Raw genomic sequence first — 9,081 nt, forward strand, 5'->3', positions numbered from 1 at the left:
AACAAGTATTTATTAATTTCCTTGAATGTACTGGGGATGGTGCTAGCTAGATCCTCACTTTAGAATTACAAAGAATGATGTCATCTCTACTTCTGAGACACTTATACAAGAGATGCCATGAACACTTTACTTTTATGGATCTCAGTGATCACATCTGTAAAATGGTCAGATGAGATCAAATGGTCTTTAGTAATCCTCCCACTTTTAAATCTGACATGCTATGAATTTCTATAGATCAGTTGTTTCCCTGAGATATACAAGGCTGAAGGCTGTGCCAAATTCACCTATTGTCAATAACAAGTTTATATAAATTATTTCTCCTTCCAACTTTAAATTGGTGATGCTTTGAATTTCCATAGATCTGCTGTTTTCCTGAGATATACAGGAAAGAAACTTACGAAAAATTCACCTATTGCTATCAATTATATGTTATTAATACACAAATGATTAAAATAACAACTTTAAGTGAATCCAGCACAACTTACCTCATAGCCTCACGTATCTTATAGAGATGATAGAGAAAGAAAGAATTTAGCTTACTATTTCAACAATTATTAGTATAATTAACAACAATTACAATAATAATCCTATAAACCTTTAAATTTTGCCTTTTGAGCCTTAATACAACCCAGTCATTATTATCCCCATTTTACAAATGAGCGTAGTGAGGCTTAGAGGGATTAAGTGTTCATTGAACACTCAATCATAAAGGATATCATTTTTATTTGTTAAAAAATCTTGAGGTACTAAAATTTAACTTTTAATTAGCATGTAAGCATTGATCTAAAATATAAAATTTAAAAATGCAATATAAAATACCGAATACTTTTTGAGACGGTAAGGTATGGCTTAGCAAAACCCATGGTCACAAATGTAGGTTGAATATGTCTTGTTGTTATTATTGCTTAGGTATTTCCATTGTGTCTGCCTCTCCATGACCCGATTTGGGGTTTTTAAGGCAAAGATACTGAAGTACTTTGTCATTTCCTCTTACAGATGAAGAAACTGCAGCAAAGAGGGCTAAGTGACTGGCCTAGGGTCACTCAGCTATTAAGTTTCTGAGGCTAGGTTTGAACTCAGAAGGTGAGTCTTCCTGATTCCAGACCCAGCACCCTAGTCACCACACCACTTACCTGCCTTAATGCTCTGTCCACTTCACCACCTAGCTGCCCTTAAAATATGTTTACTGAATTAAATTAGGAGTAATTCAAAACCTGCCTTGGCTTAAGTCAACTAAGGTTGTTTATATTAGTTTGACTTTTCCAAATTTTCAGCCTTTCTTTTTCATTCTAACTGCTGCTACTCCTAAAGTAGATCCTAAAAACCAAGGGTCCTGCCTACCCATGAACCATTCATTTTTTCAGTTATCTGAATTTGATTTTATTTGCATAAAAACTTAAAAAAATTAATTTTGCTTATGTAGTTCCTAGATTTGTTTTGGCAGATGTACTCCTAGGTATTTTATACTGTCTAGAATTATTTTAAATGGGATACCTTTTACTACCTCTTTTTGCAGGGTGTTGTTTGTGGTATATAGGAATGCTGATGACATATGCATTTACTTTATATCCTGCTACTTTACTAAAATTATTAAAACCCAAAGATCTAAAAGGACAAGTGTTGAAGAGTTGTTTAGTCTCCTAGACCCAATGCAATGTGGAAGGAAAGAACTATTTCATTAAATTCCCATGGAAAATAGTAAATGATTATTGCCACATCCTGAAAGGTAATACCTGAAGACCAAAGCTTTCCTGGTTTCTCTCTAGTCTTCTTTCACCATCACCTTCTCCTCTTATTGCTTGCTGCTGGGCCCCCATTCAAACCTAAAGAATCAGCCTCCAGCTTGCCTTTTCTGCTTGGCTTATTTCATCTCTGGTATCTTTGTACAATCTCTAGCTTTAAATAGCCCCCTTCTAGTTGTACATCAAAATGATTTCAGGCGCATGCCTTAAAGTTATCTGAGCCCCTGCTTCCTTTTCCTTCTTATTGCAAAAGATCCAGGAAACTGCAATGAAAAAACAAACAAACAAAAATCATCCAGCTATCATGTAAATAGTAGCTGCTCAGAGAGAGGATACATTTCATAACCCATATTATTCTAGGTCTGGGACTACTTTCCCAAATCCACTGTCTCTGGAGGACTGATTTCCTGGAGTTTGGCTACTATATACCCCCTTCAGAGTCTAAAGAGATCCCTCAATGAGCAAAATAGAGGAAAGGAAAGGGAATGGGCATTAAACAATGAAATCTATGTGCCTGACACTGTGCTGAGTACTTTTACAAATATGGTCTCATTTGACCCTCTCAACAACCCTTCTGGGTAAATATTGCTATTATCATCCCCATTTTACTATTGAGGAAACTGAGGCAAACTTGCACAGGGTCACAAAGCTCTAAGTATCTAAGAGGCTACTTTTGAATTTGGGTCTTCCTGACTCCATGCCCACCATTTTGTGCACTATAGTGCCCTCTGATTGCCTCAGCTTCCATTCTGGAATCATTTTGTTTTATCTAATTGCTTTCAAGGACTTTCCTTGAATGAACTTTTGTATTTATTCTAAAATAAATGATTAGTTGAGTTTAAATAGAAGTATTTTCACCTGTTTAATGTATAAGGGTTTAAAATCTTGACTCTAATGTTAAGGTGGGATAGGAAGATTTGACAGATGTACTCAACCTCCACCCTTAGAATTTCACAGATAAAAATCATCGTTATTCAGTATGACATCTAAAGCTTTGCTCTTCAATATGATTTGAGCATTGTCTCCTACTGATCTAATTATTTAGAATTTTATTTTACTTTTTTTTATTAAGCCTAAATTTGCTTCACCTCACTTTTCAGCTGATGCTCCCAGTTTTGCCCTCTGGGTCAAAGTACAACTTTCACGTAGCAAACCTTCAAATATCCGAAGACAGCTTCATGTCCTCCCATAAACCATCTCTTCTCCATGCTAATGATTTCCAATTGTTTTCAGCTAATCTCCATGTCATGTGAATTATAGGCTCTTCTCCCTACTAGATATTCATCTCATTCTTTTCTCATGATTTAACCAAAATAATTAACTCACTAAACTCTACATGTCCCACATTTTCCCTGCTTCATAATGTCTATTCAAACAGTCATTTTCACTTGGGGTACCCTCTGTTCATCTTCATTGGTCACAAATTTTCCTCATTCTTCCAGGCCTATCTTTTTCATGAAGGCTTCCTTGTTTCTTCCCAACCTGATGTAATCTTTTCTTACTCATAGGTATCACGAGAACCTTGTTCCTACCTTGATTGGGACATTTCGCACATTCTGACTTGCCCCACAACTATCTCTGTCCCTCTATTATTTTCTCAAATAGATTTTTACGCAACTTGAACTTCAAATAGAGTCTAGCACATTGTCTTTCATGGTTTTGTTTCATGTTTATTGATCTGTTTGATTTTTAAAGAACCTCCTCTTCCAAAGATGTCCATCTGAACTTCTGTATTCAGTGAGTCAATGCTTGTATGAGGGTGTTTGGGACTGGATCTGTGATTTCATTGGTATAGGAAACTTCCAGAAAAAGAAATTTCTTTTATCAATGGAGGTCTATGCCTGCTCTGCAAGGAAGGATGAACAGCAGCCGAGTCTTACAAAATTGTCTTGAGCAGGGGTGTCAAACCCAGATAGAAACAGGGTCACTGAAGCATAGATAAGGATCCCAGAGGGTCCCCATTGATTTAAAAGGCCACAAATTAACATTATCTAGTTTCTACTGTGTTTTATATATACTGTTATATATATTTTCATATTTAATATTAAAATATATTTTCACCTGCTTGGGGCTATGGGAGGGAGGGTGCTGCAGAGAGTTTGACCTCTGACCTAGTAACTTGCCTAAGGTCACACATAGTCAAAGGCAAATTTTGAACCCAGGGCTTCCTGGCTTTGTGGTGTGTTCTCTCTCTCTTCTCTCTCTCTCTCTCTCTCTCTCTCTCTCTCTCTCTCTCTCTCTCTCTCTCTCTCACGCACACACACACACACACACACACACACACACTCTGTCTCTTTCTCTCTCTCTACTATGCAACACTGTCTTTAGTATCTTTTGCAAGAATGGAAGAAAAAAAAGCTGGAGAAGAGAAGAGGTGTACTGATGAGGTAGAGAACCAAAGCTGATGAGAGCATCCAGGATGATGAGGTAATCCCAATAATGAGCTGCCCCAGCCATGGTGGAGAAACCACAAATGTCTCTAAGGAGTAATGCAGGTAGGTGAGAAATTAGGGGTGGCTTGAGACTTAAGTGATTTATCCAGGATCACACAGATAATAATTATCTGAATCAGATTTTAACTCATGTCTTTCTAACTTCAACCCAGCACTCCATCAACTAGACCACTTAGTTTCCCTCCTTGATAGGAAGAAATAGAACCAGGATTTGAACCCATATCTTTGACTCCATATCCAATCTTTGTCCACTAGATCATGCTACCTTTAATGGATCATCTAGGCATTTTTGTTGCTAGATGATCTCAAGTTAGCATTAAATCTGATACCCTCCTACACACTCATGCACTATGAGTGACATCTGGAATAAAAGATACTTAGTTAAAGGTCTCTATTTCCCTTCTGTTTGATTATAAAGCACGAAGTGTTTTCTAAACATAATTCAGGGTTGAAGTAATGACATGCCAGTTAAAACAAAACAGGTATCTACTTAGAACTGCTTCTGATCCTGGTTTAGTGGCTGTGTCCCACTCCATTTCATTCAGTATGTACAGATGGTTTGCAGAAACTAAGAAAAATGCAGATCACTTCAGTTCAACTAACATTAACTCAGTGAGGAGGTGCAGTAGATAGAGTGCTGAGTTTAGAGTCCAGAAGATCTGAATGCACTTATTGGCTATCTTCCTCACTTTCCTTATCTGTAAAATGATAATAATGAGAGCACCTACCTCCCAAGGTTGTTGCAAGGATCCAAGGAGATAAAGCTCTTGCAAACTTAAAATGTTATATAAATGCTAGCTATTTCAATTATTATGATTATGTTCAAAGTCATTCATTGAACTAACTCAATAGCCTAACAAAGGCAACTGAGATTAATCAATCAGTTTGCAAACACTTATTAAGCATTTACTTTGTGCCAGAGAGGAAGCCAGGTATAATAGATAGAGAGCCATCCTCAAAGCCAGCAAGATCTGACTGAGTATCCCTGGGTAAGTCACTTCAACAAGTCACTTTGGTGCTTTAAGAAATGCTCTTAGACTATCAGTTGCAGAGGTGCTGACCTGTGCTGGTAGAGGGAGCTCCCTCACCTGGGAGTTCCCAATACTAATGAAGTTACCAGTGCAGTCTTAATCCTAAGTGCTAAGCACAGATAAATATATTCAAAGTACTGAAAAGTAATATGAAATAATTTCAAAAGAAAAACTAAATTCTCTGAAACATGATTTCATTTTTCCTTTTCTCATAAGGAGGGTTATTTCTAGTTAACTTGAAGACTGGCCATGCAAATATTTAAGCAGCTAGATAGTACCATGGATGAGTCAGGAAGCTTTGAGTTCAAATTTGACCTCAGACACTTACTAGCTGTGTGACCTTGGGAACTAACTTAATCTCTGTCTGCCTCAGTTTCTTTATCTGTAAAATGGGGAAAATAATAGCACCTACCTTTCAGAGTTGCCATGAGAATCAAATGAGATAACAATTTTAAAGTGCTTAGCACAGTGCAGACATATAGTAAGTACTATGGAAATGTTAGTCATTATTATTAATACTTGGAATCAGACAGGCCACTGGGACCTGTCTTTCAGCATCTCTATCATCTCCCTCCAACTCTTCATCCTAGATGAGACTGAGTTGTTTTTTCTTGTTTATTTGTTTGTTGCTTTTTGTTTTGTTTTGTATCTTTTTCCTCCTATATGATTCTCGTTAAACTAATCCCCAGCTGTCTTTGCTCATGTTTTCATATGTCATCATCCATGGCTTTTTCCTTTTTTACTCTTTATTTTCCTTAAAGGTCATTTCTAAAACTTAACAATAAGTAAATAATAGATTTTTAAAAGTAATAATAAAAAGAAAAGAAAGGAAGAAGGCATCTTTGCATTTCTCTCCTTTGGGGCCAAGCTTTGGTCATTGTAATTTCATTGCAAAAACAAAACAAAACAAAAAACCCCAAATTTATATTTTATTTTTGTTTTTGCAATAAGTTTATTTCCAAAGACACGTTTTTTCTTTCTCATCTCTTACTCACAAAGTCATTCCTTTTAGGAAGAATGGAGGAAAGAAAGAAAATAATGCCCAAATCAGATAAATTAACAAAAATAAAAACAGATGCCAGTAGTACATGCAATATTCACACATATAGTATCTCACTTCTGCAAAGAAAAGAGAGTGTTGCCTATGTTTCCTTATCTCTTTTATAATTATAACTTATTATATATACATATGTAATTACACTATAATTTATAATTAACAATAGCTACTTCTTCTCAGCCTCCCATGGTTTTGGAGTCAAGAGATGGGAATTCAATCCTCAGATCTTCTACTTACTAATTGTGAGATTTTAGGCAACTCAATTAATTTTTTGAGACATCAGTTTCCTCATCTCCAAAATCAAGCATGATATTAGATGACCTCCATTTTCTAATCATAAAACTACGTATGTATGATCCTCTGGTGCTTGTGCAAAATATTGCAGGAGGAAAATACAAAGGTAATTTTCCTCTTTAGAGTTTACATTCTAGTAGGATTAGCTCCTGAGTCAGGAGGGAGAGCACATAAGTAACTTTAGGTCTCAGAAAAAAGTTGATTGATTTCTAAAGTCTTTTCACCAATAGACTTTACTTGGTGCCAAGGTGTTGAGTCACTGCTCACATCCTTAGAGGCCTGGACTGTTTGATAATTCACAAGTGAACTAATTCTATTTTAGGTGCTTAAAAGACTTTCCTTGAAAAATTGAAAGGGGAGGTACTCAATTTCTCATAGAGATTTATGTTTAGTAGAAATGCTATTCTAAATAAGTGATTTTGTAGTAACCAATCAGTATTCACAAGAGGGAGAGAGACAGAGAGAGAGAGAGAGAGAGAGAGAGAGAGAGAGAGAGAGAGAGAGAGAGAGAGAGAGAGATACAGACAGACAGACAGACGGATGGACAGACAGACAGACAGACAGACAGAGACAGAGAGACAGAGACAAAGATGGACAGACAGATAATCAGACTAGTAGGCAGGTAAGCACATAGATAATGGAAGAGAGACAAAGACAGAGAGATAGGGGAAAAGCAGGGATAGAGAGAGGCACTGAAAGAGACAGAAAGAAAGACAGAATCAGAAAAAGTCTCTACTCATATATCCCAATGAGATTTCTTAAAAGATTTTCTTTGTAGTTAAGCAAGTTTTTATGATGTTTAGAGGCAGAGGATGCTATGCTTCTTTAAGCTTCTCATTTCAGATTGTCATGTGCAAGATGGCATCACCAAAAATGCTTTTGGAACTTCTTCATTTGATATGATAAAAGACCCCACTACTTTTATGTTCCTGTGGTCTTTCCTCACTGAACCTCACTTCCAAGGATTTCTAGGGCAGCGGTTGTAGGCAATGCAAGGGGTTTATCTGTTATCTCTCCTCCCAGATCTGTGTTTTGGATCTTTGATAACTGTTATTGTTTGATGGAGTAAAGGAAGGAGAAAAGGAAGTTGGGAGAGATCTTGGCTCATACCATAGCTGGCTTGTTGATTTTCTTCCTAAAGAGATAGGGCCCTAAGAAAGTTTTCCAAAGCTAAAGATGTCCTCGAGTCAGCAGAAGATGATAACTCGGGGTATGACTGTAAACATTTTCTAGCAAGCAATATCTATTCACTTACATTAACAAAGGAAAGATGACATTCAAAGTTACAAAAATCCCAAATGCTGTGATCTTATCTATGTCAAGGGATGATTCAGAGTTCCCAAAACCACATGTTATACAATGAAATAATGGTAGACGTTAATTGACTGGTTCATCCAGTTATCAGCATGGCAGATGACAATCTTTTCACTTTCATGTGACACCGTTGGGACCTCCATAGTCTAAAGGCACAGAGATAATAGAAATGATGCACAGATACCAAAGTAGATGAAAAAGAAAGTGACCCTAAGACAAGTACTTCATAAAGCTGTGGGAAGCAGAGGCTAGGGGGTGCAGTGAAGAGAACACTGGACTTGTCAGGAAGATTCATCCTTCTGAGTTCAAATGTAGCCTCAGACACTCAGTAGCTATGTTACCCTGGATGAGTCACTTAACCACTATTTGCCCCAGTTTTCTCACTGTAAAAATGGGGATATACTCACACATATGTATATATACACATATATATGTATATATAAACATATATACATGTATATATATACACATACATATGTGTGTGTATGTATGTATACACATATTTTGCTAGGCTTAGCATAGTGCCTGATTCATAGTAAGTGATATATAAATGTTTGATGATGATGATGATTGGAAGAAGCAGATGGGGACACAGTGGATAGAGCACTGGACCTGGAGTCAATAAGACACAAGTTCAAATCCATGTCTCAGAAATTTATTAGTTGTGTGACCTTGGAAAAATCACTCAACATTGGTAAGCCTCAGTTTTCTCCTCTGTAATATGGGGACAGTACTGTCCCCTTCCTTGCATTGTTGTGAGTATAAAATGAAATATTTTAAAGTACTTTACAAATCTTAAAATACCCCACATACATGCTAAATGGAAAATATTGCCCTTGGAATCAGAAGTCTGAGATTGGACAAATCTTTCTAATAATTCTAAATTATGTGAGACTACATAGTAGGATAGGTGGATAACCTAACTTCGAGTTAAAAGAACTTGTTTTTATCATTGCCTTAGACAGTTATCTATAAAATCATGAGAAGTCACTCTTTCTCTTCCTTGTTGAACACCTATATTGTATAGAATTGACACTTTTTCAGAGCCTCTGACTCCTGTACCTAACCCTGGAGTTCCTAGGAGAATCATTTAAACTTAAGATTTAGTTTCTGTCTACAGTCTTTCCAAAAAAAAGAATAGGAAAGTAATCAAAGTGCATGGTAAATGAGGACCATTTACACACACACAC

This window comes from Notamacropus eugenii, chromosome 4 (genome assembly GCF_028372415.1).
Source record: "Notamacropus eugenii isolate mMacEug1 chromosome 4, mMacEug1.pri_v2, whole genome shotgun sequence".
Lineage (NCBI taxonomy): Eukaryota > Metazoa > Chordata > Mammalia > Diprotodontia > Macropodidae > Notamacropus > Notamacropus eugenii.